The sequence below is a fragment of the Melanotaenia boesemani genome, chromosome 24 (assembly GCF_017639745.1).
Source record: "Melanotaenia boesemani isolate fMelBoe1 chromosome 24, fMelBoe1.pri, whole genome shotgun sequence".
Taxonomy (NCBI): Eukaryota; Metazoa; Chordata; class Actinopteri; order Atheriniformes; family Melanotaeniidae; genus Melanotaenia; species Melanotaenia boesemani.
This window is the reverse complement of record NC_055705.1, coordinates 12,246,715-12,268,119: the sequence shown is the minus strand read 5'-3', so window position 1 is coordinate 12,268,119 and position 21,405 is coordinate 12,246,715. Positions and strand designations below refer to the sequence as shown.

At 38.0% G+C, this 21,405-nt stretch overlaps 1 protein-coding gene across 3 annotated transcripts in view; it reads left to right on the top strand.

The window, feature by feature from the left end:
- Positions 1–21,405, top strand: part of LOC121635411 (receptor tyrosine-protein kinase erbB-4-like) — a 302,255-nt gene that overhangs the window by 192,456 nt on the left and 88,394 nt on the right. The window lies entirely within an intron of this gene.

Here is a 21,405-nt window from a genome sequence, read left to right as displayed (position 1 = left end):
AAAATGTTTATTTATTTATGTCTATTTAAGAAGTGTCAAATCATTGGCATGCATCAAGCAGAAAAAAGCAGGTCCTGTGGTCTTCCAGAGTTATGGGCTCTTCAGGCTAAGAAGGGAGACAGATTAATCGATGCACCTATCATGGCTAGTGCCTACTGTACAAGCCTATGGAGGCAGTCAATAATCTGGGGTTGCTGCAGTCGGTCAGGTTTAGGTTCAGCAACATTTTGTGCTCAACGAATGAGGTCAGCTGACTACCTGAACACACTGAATGACCAGATTATTACACTGATAGATTTTTTATTCCCCAATGGCAAGGACATATTCCAAGTTGAGAATGCCAAGATTCATTGGGCTCAAATTATAAAAGAGTGGTTCAGGTAGCATGAGACATTATTTTCACACATAGATTGACCACCACAGAGTCCAGATCTGAACCCCATGGAGAATCTTTGGGATATGCTGGAGAAGGATTCACGCAGTGGTCTGACTCTCCCATCACCAATACAAGACTTTGGTTAAAAATTACAACTGGATTGGACATAAATCTTGTGACACTGCAAAAGCTTACTGAAGCAAGGCCGCAATGAAGTTTTGCCATAACCAAACCTAAAGGCAGTCCAATGAAATATTATGTGTGTATATATAAATATATATAAATATTATATGTGTGACCTTTTTTTCTTTTGGCCAGGCTATGTATTTTAGCATTACTGTAGTAAATCACTGGTGAAAAGTGCTATGAACTCTATAAACTCCCCCTCAAAATGAAGTGAAGCACCTGAACTATAGAACTTCAATCTGACTTCCCCCCACAGATAGATTTAATACAACTTTCATTTGTAAGGAACAAAATTGGAGCTTGACTTCTGAAGTTACCCTGGAAAATTAGTCATCTGTGTTTTTTTACAGAGGGATCAAATGCTTGTCATAAATTCTAATTTTCAGTTAATTAAATGTTTTGTTTACACACAGAAAAAAAGTCCCCTTCAAATTATTTAAAAAGTGTTTTTCTATGCCCTATGTAACAGCTGTATTTGTCATGTGAGAGTGGAAAAGCTAGAGCAGATTGTATTTGTAAAGGGTAGATTTTTGTCTATGGTAACTTCTTCTCTGTATCAGAACTCTAAGTCAGGACCTTGTCATCAGTTAATCTTTGCCATTTAGGTGTCATCCAAAAGTGGAGTGACCTACCAACCCAGGTCAGAACAGTCAAGTAAAAAGCTGTGTTGCGTTCTTTAACATGCTTTAACATAACCCTTTAATTTGTCTCCCTCACAGACTCCCTACAAAATTACATCTTTTGCCGCTCTTGCTAGACAGCTGATTTTCTCATATGTGTGCTAAGGTTTACTACCAGCATAAGATCTGGTCTGAGACAGTCTTTGGACAAAACCTGTCTAAAAGACAGGCTATTTTTTATTGTCTTCTGCTGTATTTTTATGCTGAATGAATAAATGAATGAAGGAAGCAAATAAATCTGTAATACTGTAGCAGTTAGATCACATGGGAAACCTAAGAATAACAGATAATAAGAGAAAAACACTGTAATTACTCATAATTAAAGTAAAGTGTAGATATAACATATTATAAAATAATGTGTTCTATTGTTAGCTTTCACTTTTGTCAAAGTCATTAAAATAAAAGTATTAACAAACAGTTAATTAGCTAACCACAGAGCAGCAGCTCAATGAATTTAGGCATGTAGGCATGATCAAATTAATTGCTGAGGTTCAATCTGAGTATCACAATGATGAAGAAAGGGGATTTAAGTGACTATGAATGCATCATGGCTCTTGGTATCAGACGGGCTGGTCTGAGTATTTCAGAAACTGCTGATCTACTAGGATTTTCACACAGTCATCATTAGAGTTTACAGATAATGGTCTGAAAAAGATATCCATAATATTTTAATAAAGGAAAAATGCCTGGTAATGATAGGGATCAGAGGAGAGTGGGCAGACTAATTGAAGATGATAGAAAGACAACAGTAACTGAAATAAGTACTGGTTACAACCAAGGCATGCAGATGGACTACAGCAGCAGAGGATCACACCAGGTGTCCCTCCTATCAGCTAAGAACAGGAAAATTAGGTAATTCACACAGGCTTATTAAAATTGGACAACAGAAGATTGTAAAAACATCACCTGCTCTGATAGATTTTGATGTCAGATGACAAATTCAGATTGTAGGGTCAGAAGTTGGTGTAAAGTTAAATAACATGAAAACATGGATCCATTCTGACTTGTATCAATGATTCGGAGTTCTGGTGCTGGTGTAATGGTAAAAGATATTTTCTTGACATGCTTTGGCCCTTCAGTACCAACTGAGCACGGTTTAAACACCACAGTCTATCTGAGTATTGTTGCTGACCATGTCCATCCCTTTATGACCACAGTGTAGCATCTTCTGATGGCTTTGCAGCAGGACATGACAATGAGTTCACTGGATTCTAATGGCCTCCACAGTCACCAGATCTAATGTCAATATGGAGCAAAATCTCAGAGGAATGTTTCCATCATCTTGTTGAATCTATGTTATGAAGAAAGCAGCACGGTGTACGTAATGAAGTTTTGTTTTGTATTTTTAATCTTGTACATGTTCTTACATGTCACATATTCACAAAATGTCAAAATACATAATGTTGCATAACTAAAAAAAAGATCAACATTGTATTTTAGAATAAAAAAAACAACATTTTAAATGATAAAAGCTATATTTTGATAGCTTATACATGGTTTTGAATGTATAATAATAATCAAGGAATGTTTTCCATACATTGCACCTATGACTACCTAGCCACACAAAGCAGATCCTGTATGTGTGTATTATCAGTTATCATAAATTGTATCTAGTTTTATTTATTTATTTATTTTTTTATGTATCTAAAGCACTAGAATTAAATTAACAACTTTATCCGGAAGAAAAAAAACAGCAGGTTATTAAATTTGATTGCATCAAAATAAAAAACATTCAAATATATCTGTATGGTAAATAAAGTTAATATTTAGAAAAAACTTTTTGGCAATTCAATGTAAGGGTTTCCAAATATTTTACTTCAAAACTGTCAACTTAACCACTTCATTTTTTTCTGATTTTTTTTTTCTGTTTTTACGTTTCAGGGAAAAAAGGACAAAATATTCATCATAATGTGTAGGGATAATGGAAAACAGAGAGAAAATGTTAAAGTTAGGATTAAGGTTGGAAATGACAATAAAATGTTCCAGGAAATGAAACTAATATCTGAATGTCACATAGGCGATAAGCAAATAAAGGAAAAGGTGTTGGACGTAATAGGAAAAAAAATATGTGTTTCTTGTTGGAATTCATCTTTCACTTGGGTTATGCTTCTGTCTTGCACATGTAGAAATTCATCAGATAAGACGTGTTTACTTGCCTGTAGACACGACTGCAAAGGAGAGAGCGGGACGTCTTTTTAGCCCCATCACAGCTTTTTATTTTAATCTGGTTTGAATTTGGAAGAAATTTGCTAGATTTCTTCATGGCAGAAAAAAAAACAAAAAAAAAAAAAACAGGAAACAATCACTGTTGTCCTTCCAACTAGAATTTAGCTAAATCTTTTACAGCATTTTGCTGTGGCCAATAAAAGAAAATCATGTCCAACACGTATGTCCTCAAAAACACAGCCAAAGAACAAAGACAAATGCTGGAGGACCTTCCAATTCCTTGCGATCTGTTCTCACAAAGGTACCAGAAGTAATTTGTTAGAATTTAATGAATTGAAAATATGGAAGGACATTGAACACACTGCTACATGTATCCCATTTAAGGTTGGGTTTATGTTTAGACTTTCCAGAAGGAATTGCCAAATCATGAAAGAATGAAAGGATAACAAACTGGGCTCCATCTCCACCATGGTCCCATCATGTGGTATGCACGCTAAATTGCCAAGGCATCAGGACGCCTTTTCTGTATCCTCCCTTTGTTTTGTTTTTCCTGAGGTTTCTTTTCTGGCATCGATCTGCCCATTTTGTTCTTTTTCCCTGAGAGAATTGCCATTTATCCTGTATCTTTCCTGCCTTCCTATTGCAGGTAGTTCTTTGTCAGATTATTATGCATGTGTTCTGCAGTCTGCCTTTTTGCAACAACTGTTGACCCTAAAAGGATGGACATGCATGCATTAAAAATAAAAGACAGTATTCAGAAAGTTGAGCAGCAGAAATTCATCACTAGCTCTTTTGTTACTGAATTTGCAGTTGTGTTTTTGTGATTGATAAGTGTGAATAAAACAGCGATCCACTTTTAAAGAATGTGTTAGAATTAGTGCAATAAGGTGCACTATAAGGACTTTATGGAGTCTGAAAGCAGTGATTAAGGACTCCAAAGAGTTTAAAGGGCATGCTGACAGCCTAATCTGGCACAGCAGAGGGGTGCCTTTCAGTACAAAGAATGAAAAACCTGCTAACCTATTATCCCTGAATGAGTCATGATGGCTAACATGTTGCTTCTGATCCTCTTTAGAAGGTTATACACAAAGTACACCAAAATTTGCAACCTCGTTTTGTCATTTATTTGCTAGAACAAGCATGAATGGGCTCAAATGTACTTAAAGGTGTTTGGTTTTCCCTGAGGTGAATGTGCTGCAGGATCAGTGTGTTTTTACAAGCTTGAATGAAGCAGTGCTGTTGTCAGTATCCATTTAATTTACTATCTGAAAGAAGGGACATCAAGTCCAGCTAGCATAACGTTGATCCTGTTAAATTGGTTAGTGATACTGTACTGGGTGTAAATTTATTTAAAAAAAAGAAGAAGTACATGTGAAGATGTAATAACAAATTATGTGACAAAACATATAATAACAATTTGTAATTGAAAGTGGACTATTTTTTAGATCTCCTCCTCACAGCTGAGTGTTTTCAGGGGAGCGAAACTCAACTTAGTTCCCCAATAATTCAAATCCTGTTCTTAGAAAGCTGTTGCAATCCATCTGTCTGAGATATAAAGCCATTTTTAAAGATTTTTGGAATCCATCATTCTGTGAGAAAGATTTTGAAAGATGGAAAAGATTCAAGACAGCTGCCAATCTTTCCAGGAGCAAACATCCTCAGCGAAACTGCAAAAAACCCAAGAGCTTCATCTTTGACTTTCCAGGCCTCAGTTAGCATGTTAAATGTCAACATTTAAGATGGTACGATAAGAAAAAGACTGACCAAGTATTCCCAGATTTATATCATTATGCCCTATATGTCAAATCTTATAACTGATAGAGGGTCTTTGCTTTTTACATAATTTTATCTTCAAAATAGAGGTTGTGTTGGTCCTCATCACATAAGCTCTCCACCATCCCTCTACTTGGCTGGTTGGCATTCTGCACGTCTTCCATTTCAGTACATTCCCAGGATGGGTGCCTAACATATCTAAACTTTATCTCATGCTATCTGAGTACAGCCAAGTGAGAACCAGCCATGCATATAGATCAGCACTTACCTCTGTATTCCCTCTACTCTGGTGGGGAAAATTCACAATATAGCTTTTTATTATTATTATTATTATTATTTTAGGCTAACAATTGGACAAACAGATTATCCTCCTTACCAGTCAGTCTTGAGGAAGCAACAATACACATGTACTCAGATTCATGATAAACCATACAAATTCATTTCATTGTGCACCCTACCACCATAGCTGCCAGTGGCTGGAGGGGATATAAGTGGATGTGTGAGAATATACTCAGCATTTCTGGTTGCACACAATGCATTAAACAACAGCTTTACGGCTACTTTATCCTTCCGTGGATTCAGTGCACAGAGGGACTCCACAGAAAGCGTGAAATTCAATTTTGCCGCAGAGGCAGTATACATTAAGCTGTGCAGCCTTCATACAAGCAGGGATATATAGTAATCTGTGTTAAAGGTGTTTCTCTGATATCACCTTGTTCAACTTCACCCTATGATGCTACAGGAGCTACTTCTGAGTCATGTGAACTGTGTGCATACATATAACGTGTCTTGCTGAACACTGCAGTGCTAATTACCCCATACTGAGCAGCAGCGGGTATAAAGGCTATCAGATCTGAAACACCATCCGGTCTGATGAGGTGTGATATGTAAAATGGTTATTGCCATTTTTTTTTTTTTTTTTTTTTTTGCTCAACTTTTGCTTCTTTATTTTCCTGTCATGTGAAAAGGCTCATTTGGATGGAAGCCAAGTGACTGTGTATAATCCAAAGAAACTCTAACTTCCCATCTGCCAGAAATGCCCCGATTATACTATCCTCTTTCAATTCTCTGATAATTTCTCTGATTCTCTTGCCTGCATTGCTTTCACTAATTCTCACTGGGTCCATAGTAACTCTGCCATGGTTTAACAACCTGGCCAGATCCCCCCTAATTCAAAGCGAACAACTTACCGCTCCTGTCTCGCTAATTGCAGCGTTTTTGTGAGCATTTTGAATGCATTTGAGCCTAATTACCAACAGTAGTTCCTGCTGGAATGAGTTGATTAATAGACCTAATTATAATTAACCCCATGTGCATCTTCATTTTTAGAGCATGACTATTGATTTACTGGGTCAGATGAATTTTGAATAGTTTCTCATTTTCACATCACTTCGCTCAGCTCATTCACCCCACCAAATGGAGAATTTCCTTCCTGCCAAAAGGGGATATGACAATGATGCAGTAACCACATAAAAAAAAAAAAAAAAAAACAGCTATATATTGAGTAAATAAACATGCATATAATGAGTGTTTGACTCATACAAGATTTTGCTGCTTCAAAATCTATGGCTTTTTTGACACCTTTTAATGAAACATCCTGAGAAAAAAATGCATTAAATGCTTCTCATCTATTACAAGAGTGGCTATCCTTAATCAATAGAGCATATGTATTAAAAAGCCTTCTTTTGTTTGATTTATAAATACAAGCAAAGGTCAAACTGGATCTACTTCAGTAAATACTGAACACAAACGGGAGTGGTTAATTACTGGTAGCATCAAAAGAAGGATAGCTAAGTTTCCTCCAACCTAATCTAAGGAAGATTTGGCCAGCTCCTTATAAGTCTTAAGTGCTGTTGTTAACTGAGATGTATATCACATATGTGTGTATATAAATGTGAATATAGGTATTCTATAAGTATACAGGTTAGTTGTTACAAACAGTCCTTTTTTTACCTATTACTGTACATCTCAGCTATGTTTAAAGTCCCTGTTATAGTCTGTAAATGTCATGCTTTTCCAGCAGATAATTCTTTAACAACAGTCTCAAACATCTGATCAAACTATTAACTATTACTTTAGTTCAGATCTTAGAAAATTAAATGTACAAATATGTTGCTCAATAAAACGTATAAATAAATAAATAAATAAAATGTAAAGCTCTGATTTAAACTGAGGGTACTGAAGGAATTTTAATTTCTACTGATATTTCTCAGCTACCAAGAAAAGACAAACTTCTTTTCTTAAGAGTCCGTTTCAGAAGTGCCATGAAAGCTGAACTTGATCTATATAGTAAATCCCCCCAGAACTGAGTACAAAGATAAAGCACATCAAAGATATTATATCCTCTACTTATTTTTTTAAAAGAGGGCATACACCTAAAAGAAGAATTCTACATCACTGAACCACACATTAAGGCATCCATGCTTGCCCCAGTATTTATTTATTTATTTTCACCACATGTTCACCTCTAATATTAGCACTTAAGAGGAATATGCTTATGTAAAATGAAAAGTAGGAGCTTTGCTTGATCGTATCTTTATATATCCACTGCCAGGCATGGGAAATTTTCCTTATATGAATAGGGGGGAAAAAAAAAAAAGAAAACGTGAAGAAGGAAAAAAAAAGAAAAAAGGAGCAGGGATAATTGTGTTTGGAATTTGTTTAGGCAGAAACTCTACTTTCAACGCCTCTTTACTTAACATAAAGCTTATGGTGTGATCTCCAAAAAGTGGTGTAATTACAGAAAGATCAAATAGAGCAAAAGCAGCTAATGCTAATACGCACCCTAACTCTGGACTGTTATGAGGAAGAAGGAGAGTAGAGGGATGGGGCCCATTAATAATGAATCCAGTGTCATCATTAAGGCGCCAAATGATTAAAACATATCTCCCAGCTTCAAACGCTGCTTTGCTAGCCTAGAAAATGCTGCAGTTGTGGATCTGCAAAGCAAGAGAGCCCTTCAGTGTGCTTGTGGAATAAAGTTCAGCTTTCTTTTTTGTCTTTCATCTTTTCCCCCTCTTTTTGGAGTGCTGAAACACCAAAGCACCGGCATTCCTTTTTGAAAACAAAAAAAAAAAAGCTCCAACATTGTGTTATGTATAAATCTGTACAGACAGTTCGGAGATGTGAGGCTTTATGCAAAGCCAAGTCTGAAATTCTTGAGACATCTCAGTTGCAATATCACCTGGAAAAAATTCAGCCTGGCTGTAATAATCTGCCATCTGCTATTGTTCAGTGTCTCCTGTGAAGATGAGACAGCATGACACAGCAAAGGACGCTTCCTTTATAAAAAGAAAAAAAAAAAAGTGACATTTACATGCAGATACAGAGAAGGATGTCTGACTCCTATGTTTGTTTTCTCATCTCTTTATCTCCAATTTTTCACACTCTTCCTGCCACAAGTCATTGTAATGCCATGCTCGTGCTGAGTCTTATCAGAGTTGTGCTGCTGTTGGAATTATTTGTTTAAATCCTTTGACAAGGAGGTCCAAAGGGGTTTCAGGTTTGTCTCCATTAGTGACTGTTGCACCTATGTAAGCAAGACAAAATGATCTCTAATGGATAGGTAATAGTCCCCCAGGTGTTTGTAAGGCTGCTTCCTTCATGTTAGGGTTCACTGACCCTGAGCTGGGCTATCTCCATACCAGCCATAACCTCAGTGAGGGAACAATAATAGCTTTTACCCCACAACAGTGTCTAATATTACCAAGAAAAATCCTTCTCCTGAATTCCCTTGCAACCCTTTGACCACCAAGATCAGCCAGGATATAATGGCTTATCACCTCCTGCAAGCATGCACCAAGCTCAGCAAAACAGAGATTAGTGAGTGACGACGATGATGACATCTTACTTGGGAGAACTTAGACTCCACAGTTGTATAGTGGGGCTCGTAAAATGTAATTTGGACTCACAGCAGTGCTTTTAAGTATGCTTTCCAAACTGAAGAAAGTGCATCATAGCAGTCCAGAAAGCTGAAATGCACCACTTCATTGCTACTGGCAAATGGGTATGTGTTGTTGAAAACTGAGGCAGCAAACTGCACTTGCTTTTCTGAAACCTATGATTTCCTTGTCATACTGCAGACCAAATATTTTAGTCTAGGGTGAAGCAGAGAAGAAAAAAAAAAAAGAAAAACAAAGAACATATCAAACTGTATGAAACAATCTCACAAAGAATTTTCCCAACATGGTAAAGAAAAACAACAGTAATATTAAGTCCAAACCAGTGATCATAATAGTGGGAGGTAAGCATAGCTGCTAGTGACTTAAAGGATTTCCCACCAGAAAACCCAAAATAGGATCTGAACCAAAGTTTGTTTCCGTTAAATTATACACATTTGCACCATGTCATAATCTATGGGCTATCTGTTGGGTCTCTCTCTTCTGTAATTAGCTTTGAGTCTTTATTATAAAATGCAGATTGATTTTCGTACAGTTTATTTTAATCTAATATTATCGAAAGTATAATTCAATTTCCAATCAAAGGAGAAACAACTTCTTTTTTTAATATTGCAATATTATTAATACCATGAATGCTGTTGATTAATTATCATTTTGAAAAAAAAAAAATGGATGTATTGAAAAATTAATCTTGGAAAAAAAATCAACCAAAAAAAAATAAAAACCAAAAAAAAAAAAAAAAAAAAAAAAAAATTCTGCTTCCCTCCCAGAAACTGAAAATGAACAACCTCCTCTGCCTCCATGGACCAAACCTGCTCTAGTGTTCAGCTGATGGAAATTTAAACTAATCAAACCAAATAACCGTAACTTCATCAAACTTGCTCGTCAGAGCTGAACCAATTTTTCGAGAGATTAGAATTGCTTGTGACCAGACAAGTTCCCTATTTTCATCTGAAGCTGTGAGCAAAAATTTGCTCTTAAGAGATGGAGAAATTGCAACTTTTGTAATCAAAGCCAAGTCAACCGGCTTCTTATGCAATACATGACATGGGGATTTGTTAAAGGAAAAAAATGTTACTAAAGCACTTTTATATCACATGTGATAACCTCCAAAGTTTTTCATGATTGGTTGACTTTCTGATTCAGGAAATGTTTGTTTGACAGTAATTATATTCAGAATTGTTGATTTTCTCGCCACGAGGCTCACAACACCCGTCTGTCATTGCTGAATATTTGCATGCTTTAGGGTCTTGGGGGGGAAAAAAAACAAAAATAAAACAAATGGTGCTATTTTTATGTGCCTGCAAGCTCTTTGACATTGGCTTGTTTTAATGTCATTTTAACTTCCCCACCTCAGTCCAACCCCCTCTTTCAGTTCAGGATTGCTGTGTGTGCAATGCATCTGGAGAAGAAGTCACCAGAAGTCGGGCAAAGGGGGGAGCGGAGTATTGCTGGACATGTTCGAAGAACCTCACACTAAATATACTGTACAGCCAGATGGAGGCAATTTACCGTTCATAACCGGTTTGCTAGTGTGTGATTGGGTGTGTGTGTCAGTATGTCCCAAATTACCCAAGTGGAGGGAAGAGTGCTGCAGCTCTGTGCCAGAAAATGACAAATTGCCCATTTAGCCCATTGTAAGTGTCAGTTTTAATGTTGAGGGTTAGCTCTGTTTTCAACACTTCTCAAGCATTTTGTGCTATCAAAATATGTAATAGGTTCAATTTGAATTACAAAATGCATGTCTGGCTGGAAGGGTGCATATATACTTGTGCACTGCAGGTGTCAAAACACACACAGTATGACTCTAAAGCAACTTTGTTATGTTTTTAGTTCCCCTGTTTAGGAGTGGCTGTTGCACAATTGTGCACATTTCAAATTATGAGCTCAGCTGCTCAGCAGTTTCCTGGTTGTCATGGTTCCCCTGTGGTCCGTCTAGAGTCCCTTGTAAATTTAAGTTTGATGTCACCATCTTGGACAATTGTACACAAACACTATTTCCAACTCAATAACAGAACAGACTGAGTGGTCAGAGTAACTCCACTGTAAAACAGCCTGTCACTGTTGTGGAAAAATAACACAGCTCAGCAAGACTGAAGTCATGTGTACTCTGAGTGGCCATTTATTTGATGAGTGAGTCTCATGACCTCTGTGTCAGACCTAAAAAAAAAAGCCATTTTTTGTTTGCCAATTTTGGACTTTAGCTTTAGAACTAAACTTTGATGTTGGCTGAATGATAGTTGTTGGGCTTTATTGCTTCTCCTCTAGTTTCGCCCGCAACTCTTGCACAGGCATCAGTGTTGATCATTGGTTACCATTATTAGTATTCAGCAGCCTTCTCATCCGTTTGGCTAGCTCCTTTGTTTGCCTGTGCTGATTGGATGGCCTCTGGTTAATTTAGATGCAGGGAAGCGGTGACAGAAGAGGGCTTATTAGGGATGTGAGCCCATCCGGCCTTTAGGTGCGGAGTCTCCAGTCCCATTTTCATTTGCCTCCATTATTGAATTTGCTGGCTTCTCATTCGCTGTGATTGCATTTTGTGTCACCTCTAAAAAAATAATAATAATAATAAAACTAAAGCAGAAATCCCCCAGAGCTGGTGTGACACTCAGAGGGGAAGCTTATATTATGATGGTTAAGTCATGAGACAAAAAAGTTTAAAAACTGACACCAAAGTACTTTTTTTTTGTTCTGTTCTTTTGAAGACTTTCTTCTTTTATTAGGTCTGAGAGAAATGTATAAAAGTTTTTCATAATCATGATTGCTATACAAGCTGTATGCCTCTGAGTGTGCCATGACAAAAGATAAAGGAACAGCAAGGTAGATAGAGGGGTTTATGTGTCTGTGTTTGTAAGACAATGAGGGACAGGTGGACCAAGAGTGGGTGGAGGAAAAGAAAGCAATGGCAGGGATTCATTTAGAGTCCATTGAAGCTTTAAAAAGAAGAAGAAGTGTCATCTCCTCCTCCGCCTCCATCAGCGCCTACGCAGCTTCCACAGTGTCCTAAGGTGAAGCATTTTTCATCAGGATTCATCACAAAACAAAATCATTTGAGACTGTAAAATTTAATCAGGGGCTTTAAAACACAATTATGATTAACGGAGAGGACGCGGCTGCAGCGCTCCGGATTGTGGGAGAGGAGTTGGGAGACGGAGGGTAAAGAATAGAGAGGTACCTCCCCCGCACTGTCTGCACCCTAGCTATCGTCTCCCATTCGTCACCGGGCACAATATCTCTTCGGCTGGCAGAGCTAATAATGGAGAAGTGGGGAAATGGGACTCTGGAGAACCACCTCCGCCTTGCCGTGAAGATCAGATAAGTTCTCCTCAAGTCAGAGGCCCTCGAGCCTTTGTGAATTCAGCTCATAAGGATTGTATCATTTATAAAACACAGCTCACCAATTTGACAGCTTTTTAGGTGTGTGAATAATGCAGCTCTTTGGAAAATGTGAAGCTGCAGGAGCAAGATGTTTCCCCTTACTCGCTTTGCACTTCGAAAAGTTCATTTCATTTTGGCCACTCGTTCCACAAACCCCTTTTGCTTATCCTTTTTTTTCCTCCCCCTGTGCCTTGAGGCAAACTAGATGCTGTTTTCTGTCTCTATTATCTTTGCAATCTGCAGCCATTTATCTACCAGGGGCTCGTTTGCAATCTGGAGACTTAACAGTTATTCATGGGATTTGAGAAGTCATTTTCACTTAAGCAGCTACTTTCTCAACAGCCTATGTGTGTGTTTGTGTGTGTCTTTTTTTTTTCTTCCTCTTCAGAGTAAACATGCTTTGAGGCACTGTACAGTGGAGTGCTTCACAATTACACAAAGCGTCCCTTTGGGGACCAGCCACTTGCTTCCCAGTCTAGTCATGAGTTTACCTCAAACTGTGGGGTTTCTCGTCGTTAAGTGGCTGAGTGAAGAAATACGCAACTTTGTTTTAATTATGGGAGAGTTGGCAGGTGCACACACACCCATTCATGCACAGACAAACTTGCTATTGTTCACTTCACTGAATATGAGTGTTTTTTAGCTCATTGAAGATGCTATATGGTGGACATTCTGGCTATAAGATGAAAGTATGGTGGGGAACTAAGCTTTCCATTGTTCTACTGTCTTTAGAAATCTTGCTTTACCTCTCTTAAGTTGGAGTTCAAAGAGCTTAGAACAAGGCAACATTTATTAACTTTTTGAGCCTCATTTTAAAGGGTTCTGATATTTGTGAGTTTTTGCTTGATACTTCATCTCATTTCTACCCAGTTTAAAGCTTCAGGCAGTCAAGCAAACTTAAACACTACCCCTGTTTGTAGGCCTTGATTTCATTGGCTCTCATGTGAGTCATCATTTTCCAGAGTTGCAGATTTTTTCGTTGTATAATGCTCATCGGTGCCCCCTCCCTGTAAAGGTTGCACTCTAAGAAAATGAAGGCAATTTGTTTTCTTCCCCAGTTCGGCACCTTCTGTCATGCCAGCTGTCAGCGCTGTGTCACAGAGCACCGGGAGCTGGTGCATGTAAATGACTGACGAGGAAACACACACACACACGCAGACACACACACACATCCAACAAACTGTTGTTCTGAAATAAAATGAGTCCACAAATAATCTGTTTGGTGTTAGTAAAGGCTGCTAAAAGAAACATTTCTGCTTCAAAGATTTATTCTAAACTTTGAATAAATCCCCATCTGATGCTCTAGTTTCTTACTTTTTAAGATTTTTTTTTTCACTGATTTGGTTCCCTGAGCTTAAATGTTAAATAATTTGGCAGAAAATAACCATTTCACTGTGTTCATGCAAAGTGAAAGAAATGATAACTGTCAGAGTTATGATACAAATGAAAGCAGTTGACTACCCTACATTAGCAAATGATTGGGTCACCCCTCCAAACCATTGTATTTAGGTGTTCCAAGCAAGATCCATAAAGATATTGATGAGCTAGTTTGGTGTGGAGAGGTTGGGAATATAATGTCTTTGGGGTAAATTAGAGCTGAGACTGCAAGTCAGACCTTGTCATCCATCGTTTTATACCTTTTGGTGATATAGTAGCCATGGTCCCCAACTGGAGTTTGCTCCCACTGTGTTGGGAATGAGTTGGTGCCTAAAATGCAGGAGTTCTTGTTCACATGTGATAGTAGGATGGAGCAAGAGATGGGCATATGAATTAGGGTTTGTCAGCAGTAATGAGGGTGGTCAGTTGTGGTGATGATACGATCTATGTTACACCCCTCACCTAAAAGATTTTTATAGTGACCACAAGAACAAGATCAAGGACGCAAACGACGGAAATGCATTTCTGATAGAGGGTAGCCATTCTCAGCTTGGTAGATCAGGTGAGAAGCTTGTAGGTATAGACTACTGCTTCTCCTAGCAAAAGGAATCTGTTAAGGTAGTTTGGGCATCTGATTGGGATACTTCGTAATCACCTCCCGTCTAAAAGGAGACCCAGCACAGACCCATCCAGAACTCATTCATTAATTCATTCATCATCTGTACCGCTTTGTCCATTAAGAGTCGCTGGGAAGCTGGAGTCTAACCCAGCAATTCACAGGTAAGAGGCAGGGTACACCCTGGACAGATCACCACTCTTATTGCTTTTGAGGCCGCGGTGCTAGGCCACAGTGCTAACCACCACTCTACAGAAGGGATATACAGTATATCCCTTCTGTAGAGTGTTGCTGACTTTAAGTCAGTCAAATTCATTCTAATGGTATTTATATGATACAAATGCATGAAAAGTTATTGAAACTAGCAGCAACAAAGCTCCAATTTGATTCTAGCCCATGTCCTGAGCATGTTGAGCCACATGGAACAAAAGGAAGAACTTCGTAGAGAACGCGACAATAATTAGCTGAGATAAAGAAGAAATAAAAAAAATAATATAGTTAATGACAATCAGTTAAGTCACTCAGCCTCTCAGCATCAATAATTAAAACTCTCTCTGTAACATTTTGGATCAGCTGGATAATGTGTGCTGTGTGCTTTAAGTATAATAATTACCCTACTGCTTGGAGATTTGTGGCATAACAAGTGTCTAATTCCATTCAAATATAAAGGTAAAAAGGAGAGGAGGTGCATTCTCTTAAGCAGTGCACAGCCTTCTCCACCTGATACCCTTGGTGTCAGACAGAACATTTCCGGTAAGGATGCAGTTTTCCCTGTGCATTTCTTGTGCAAAGGATGTCTGATTTTGAAGCAAAAGTCTGATCGTCTCGATTTCTTTGTTCCTCCTGCTCAGCTCGCCATCCCATCACCAGTGAGTAAGCACTCTTCATGCAGGAGGGGATGGGTGGATCTGAGGGATGGGTGCAGGGTGGAGGGCGACAAGTATAGAAAGATTATCCTAACTTAAAAAAAAAAAAGCAGAGTGGATGGCCTGAACACTCTCAGCTTGAGTTGTGTGATACGTGACACACCCGCCCCCGAGACAAGACAATAATGGCGAATCCATGGACTCATCAGTCGAGGACAGATCACTGTTACAGCCTTATTCATCAGCATAATTAGGGAGAGGAAGAGATGTGGGACAAGTGGCTAGCAGCATTGATGAAAGCTCATCAGCAGGCTCCCTTTACAGCTACGGCCACTGATTGGTGCTGGGACTATCACTGCCTAGAAACTGCTTCAAAACAGAGGCTCTGTTCTGCTGATCGACAGTAAAATGAACTTAATTGGCTTGTGAAGACAGCTTGGCACAGTCCACACTTTTTACTTCCTTAACAATCTGTACACAAACAAGACTGTTTTCTATTACTAACGTGCGATTCAACATGCAAATGTTCTCAAGAAAACTTACACCACTGCTCGTACACTGAACTTTTAAACTTGTGGCAAAATCGGTTTGCTTTTATAGCTCTTCATAATGCTCTGAGGGCACATGATAATGTTTTCAGGGCACTCTGACTTTGTCTGTGCTTTTTATTCTGCTATCCGACAGAGGAGAGTTTAATATAAATATAAAGTCTTTTTTTGTGTGTTTGTAGTTTCACTGTTCTCTGCAAATAGATTGATTGATAAACAGTTTTAGCAACACAAGCTTGCGCTTATCCTTCCCTTAGTCACAGGTAAAAACACAAACCCCATCATTGTTTTAGACAGAACATAAATTCTGGCAATGACTTAGGTGCTTTTCATGTTATTTTTTACATTTTATTCTTTATATCGACTCCTGCTTTTGGCTCGCCGAAGCGTCGGTCTCAGACCTTAAATTGCTTGTTAGGCTTCTGGCTTGGTCAGAGCTATCATTAAGAAAGGCCAGGTGATGCAAATTTCAAAGCTTTATAAACACTCCTCTAACTTGCTGCCTAAAACTCTAAAAACTTGCAGCCTAAATCTTTGAAGAATGAGAGATTTTTTTTAATAATATATATATGGTGAGATGTCATGAAAACATCTCACCAGGTGCAAAAGCTAAACCATGCTTCAGGCTTTAAAACATTTACCTGGAACTGGAAAGAATAGTAGTGTGCTGGATCTAATCTATTTACTGAGAGTGGGCATCAGCATGATCTCCTCCACCTTTGCTATGTTTGCTGTTAGAATGTTGCTATTGAAGATGTAAGAAATCCAATGAACACTTTGAACTCTACATTGCCCTCTAGTGGATGCATTGCCAAACAACCAGGCCAACATAAAGCCCTCAAATACATGTAAGGAGTCAAATATACTAATTTCTGCAGTTGGATCATAGACAGTTGGTAGGAAACCAATCCCTCCACAGAATACAACAGCTGCTCGTTATACAATAACACCATTGTGTCATAATGGCTCCATCACATATCAGCTCCAAGACTCAACTGCAGACTTTATTGTCACTTCCATGTATTTTATGTTTTACTGGTGAACAGAGATGCAGCATCAAATTCTGGTTCCTATGTACAAACCATCTTGGTGGGCCCCTTTGCTTGACTTGATCAGTGGTTCTTACACAGTTTTTTCCTCTCCTCAACCATCATGGTAGATCAATTGTTAGTAACACAACAGTTTTGAGGGTCACAAGTGAGAAGCTGCTGTTCCTCACTTAATTTTCTCACTCTCTGTTTTATCCTTTCTTATATCTTTTGAGATCCACACTTCACTTTCTTAGGGAAAGCCATGACTTTCTTCTCCAGGTGTCTGGCTGCACTAAATCTGGTGGACTAAACCACTAAACCAGATTGACTTTCATTACGCCATTAATTAGCAATAAAAAAAAAAAAATAGAAAAAAATACTTTTCAAGGACCCACTACTGTGAAGTGGGCCCAAGGTAAGTGGTACCCGACTCCACTAGAGTTAAACAATAAGAACTGTAACTCATTTAGCTTATGTTTTTCACGTATGTTTGTTTTAAAAGTGTTACTGGTGCTATTCGGGTGCATTCAATGACTAATGAAAAATTGGAAAGTCTAATTTCTAACTGAACTCTGATAAAGGCAACTGGATTTATTTTTTCTCAAGAACATTTTCTTGAAAGAAGTGATTTTCAAGAACAAGAAAAAGACGTCCAGTCACTCCTAACCAAGCTCGCAAGATTACCATGACCTGAATGACTAAGAATCTACAACGTATTCTAACTAAAGAAAGACACACACACACACACACACACACACACACATATATATATATATATGTCAATGAGAAGTCAGTTTTCTTTATTAAGTCCCATTTCTCAAGCACAGCAAATGCATCATCTAAAGCTTTAATCAACTGTTTTATAACAATAATTATTAACTAATGACAATAATAGAATAGCTTAGTTTAATACAGGTGGTGTCATAAAAGAAAATGTTTTGATACTTCATTGTTTTTTTTTTCAGGCTTCCCCGTCAACTCTGATTTAACATGACACTTGGCGAGATTCTTTTTTCCACCATTACGATGAGTTGTAGCAAAATGCAACAACAGAATCAGATTTGAGGGAAACATGACCCGACCATATGGCAGCAGAGCCCTCAGGAGCCACGTGCTGACATAAAACGGCTTCTCAGGAAACTGTGTCACCCAGCAAAGTGCTTGGCAGGGCCGGGGACTGCGGTCCAACATACAGACTATCAAAAGGAAGATAGAGGCTTTGTTCTGTGTCCATTTTAAAGGCTGCAAAGTTCATCAAAGTTTATTTTCTCATCAGATGACCTCTAGGGAGCTTGATGTTAAGAAATAATGAGGAATTTGAACATCAGGGCTCTAAATATTTCACAACTGGTAATAGTAAAATGTCCAAAGCCGCTAATGATGATGACATCATCAGCGGCTTTGGACATTGGGACATGGAAAGAGATGACTAGTTTTTTTTTTTTTTTGTTTTATTTTATTTATTTTATTATTATTATTTTTTTTTTTTTTTTGCACTAAGAAGTAAAAATAATTATCAAACCTCAGGCAATTTTTTTAATGTAAAGACAAAAAATGGTGTGGTTGTTTCGTTCCTGTTATGAAAGAACAGACTTTTAATAAATAACTACAGAATTTCAGCCACAAATGAGCATTATTTTATGACAGTTTGGCTTTTTATGTACCGTCTAGACAATATAGTATAGTATGAAGTATTTATATTAATAAATAAAGCAGAAATTTTAGAAACAAAACAAAACTGAAACAATCTAAAGAGACAAAATGTTTTGTATTTGATCTGTTTAGTGTTTTAGTTTTGCTTATTTGTATTTATTTAACGGTTATTTGACCAGGCTAATCAAATTAGCAACAAATTATTTTTTACATCTGTGGCCTTGGAGAATAAAGAGTTATAAAATAATAATAAAAAAAATAAAATTAAACAAGCAGGACTGTCTAAACAAATTAACAATATATTTACAAAATACAAAAGGCAGTTTTTCCTGAAATGTTGTTAGTGGTTTTGTGCTTTCTAATTTATTAAAATTAAATTTAAACAAAGAAATAAACAGAAGATTATTCATAATTATTTTGTAAAATGTTGCCTTTAAGATTTTTGAGGTCACTGTCGCTTTTGTGACAACCTGTGAATGTGAAGGGGGTTGGGTGGAGGAGGGGACAGTTGGCTGCAGCTCTTCAGATCGAAATGGGGAGTTGTGAAGTCGGGGGTATTTGAGTGGAGCAGGCACCAGATCCGTGCATTGGCGCAGGACTGTGGACCATTAATAAATGGCCACCTGATAAAGGCTTGTCACCCTGCTGGAAGAGTTAGTGCTCCTGCCTGGATGGACAGCAGAGTTGGCAATTTGTCTCACGGCTAGTGGGAGGGGGTAGCTCATGGCTAGCTGGCATTTAAAAGAACATTGGGACAGTGCTGGGTGGGTTACAGAAAGACAGTGCTCCATAAAACAGCAAAATTGATTATATCTGTCATACATCAAAGGCCTCGAGTGTAGAAGATGGTTTATTTTGTCATTTTCGACTTTTTCTGCTATTTACCTTTTTGGACCTCCAGAGATGGGAAGCACATTGCATCACTTTTTTTGGCAATGATATCCCAATAAACATAGCATTTGCAGTTTGTCATAAAATTGATCCCTTTTTTTCCTACTTGGAGGACTAACCGGACAAATGTTCTCTCATCCTATGAAATATTTTCACATCTGAGGTTAATTAGGTAGTATGTCTGATAAAGGCTTCCCTTTTAAGTCATCATATTTCCCTAGGCATTGGATTAGATCTTTAGACCTTTAGTGTTTCTATTCCTTTCTTTTTTTCTACTTATAAATAATGAGAACAACATATCCTGCTATTTAGACCACATAGATTCCATAAAGTTGAACCACTATCATTTTGTTTTCCACTTCAAAAGACAAGCCCTTGTAAATCCTCAGCTGCTGTTTGAAAATATGAGACACATCTGCTGAGTCTGTATTTTGACATAAAATAAAGCTTTAAGAAACTTCAAGGCTTCATAGTTTACCGCCACATAAGGACCAGCAGTTAAAGTCCAGCTAGGAAGGGTTCTTCAGGTTAATTTCTGTCTGAAAACAGTACAAAACTTATCCATCATCAAGTAGGTTGAGGAGAAGCTTTTAAACAAATCCCTGTTTTGCCTCTGTTAACCTATCACAGCAGGTTGTGAAAATTGATGGTTTTGTGACACTATGTGAACCATCAGATGTCCTGATAAGATCTTTACAGGAAAGACTTCCATCAAGCTAAGGTGACTTTACGGTGAGCACACCAGGTGCATCTACTGTCAATTAATGTCACCACATAATATCAGAAATTTGTTGGATCCAGGATATCAATTTGCAATGGGTAGTTGTTTATTTCAAGACTGTTCTGATATAACACAAATGGATGGCGTGTTCATGGTCCATATTATTTGAATAAAGCACAGCTTGCCCCTTTTTTATCCCCACCATTCATGAATGTAAAACACCCCCCCTGATAAATTGTCCATTGTGACGGGAACATGATTACATGAAGCTGCAGCTGTAGGCCATTCAGCAGGCAGACGGAGCGCTATGTCACCTCTAAGAGGGGTGTGAATAAATGTCCCTGTCTCTACCAAGGCCTGCTTCCTTAATCACGGTGTCGGATGGTAATGATTAGCTTCCTGCGTGCAGCTTCCCAGCTGCTGAATTGTCCACATAACTCATATACTGTTAATAATCTGCCTAGTGAGACAATGCCCTTCTTTACTTTTAAGCTTATCTGGTCCTAATCTGAGCCACATTGCAAATTCTTTAGAATTAAATTTAATTTATTATGACAAGTACTTTCCTGGAATCAGGTCATACTTCATATTCAAGGATACAGGGATGCAAGGTGATTGTGTCTAAATCCCTCCTCTAGGTTTAGTGATACATCCAGCTGCTATCCCGGTGAGAAGGCGATACCGATGGTGGCACTGCTGCCTTAGGTCACGGCTTGGGAGGGAGGTGGATTACTAGAACATCATTTCATTCAGTGTCTGTAACAAAAACCTGGATTAGTAACATGGAGAGGGATTAGAATTTATTATCATATTCCCCGCTCTGGCATCTGTTAAGGGCACTGGTCCTTGAAAAGAAACATATTTTTGCTATTAAAGCAAACCCTGGATGAGGATCCTGCCTTTGTGTTTGTGGTGGGGCAGCTTTGATAGAGGTATGCTGGTAGGTCAAGAAAGCTGTTTTCTGTGTCAGCTTGATGATTCGGGTCCATCAGAGGCCAGAAGAGAGCTCTTAAAGATAATAGATGAACTATATAAAATCATCCATGATGTCCCAAACTGCATTTTCTGCTTGCAGATTCTCTGGAGCAGTAAACAATTATATCAGTTCAGTTTCCAAGTTTCTGGTGTCTCTTCGTGACATTTAAACTCCTTAACTCTGCAGCAAAGTGAAATGATTTAATACTCAGTGCACAATTAGGAAATTATGCAGGATGAGACCTTCTTAAAAGCTTAGCTGTTTAGTT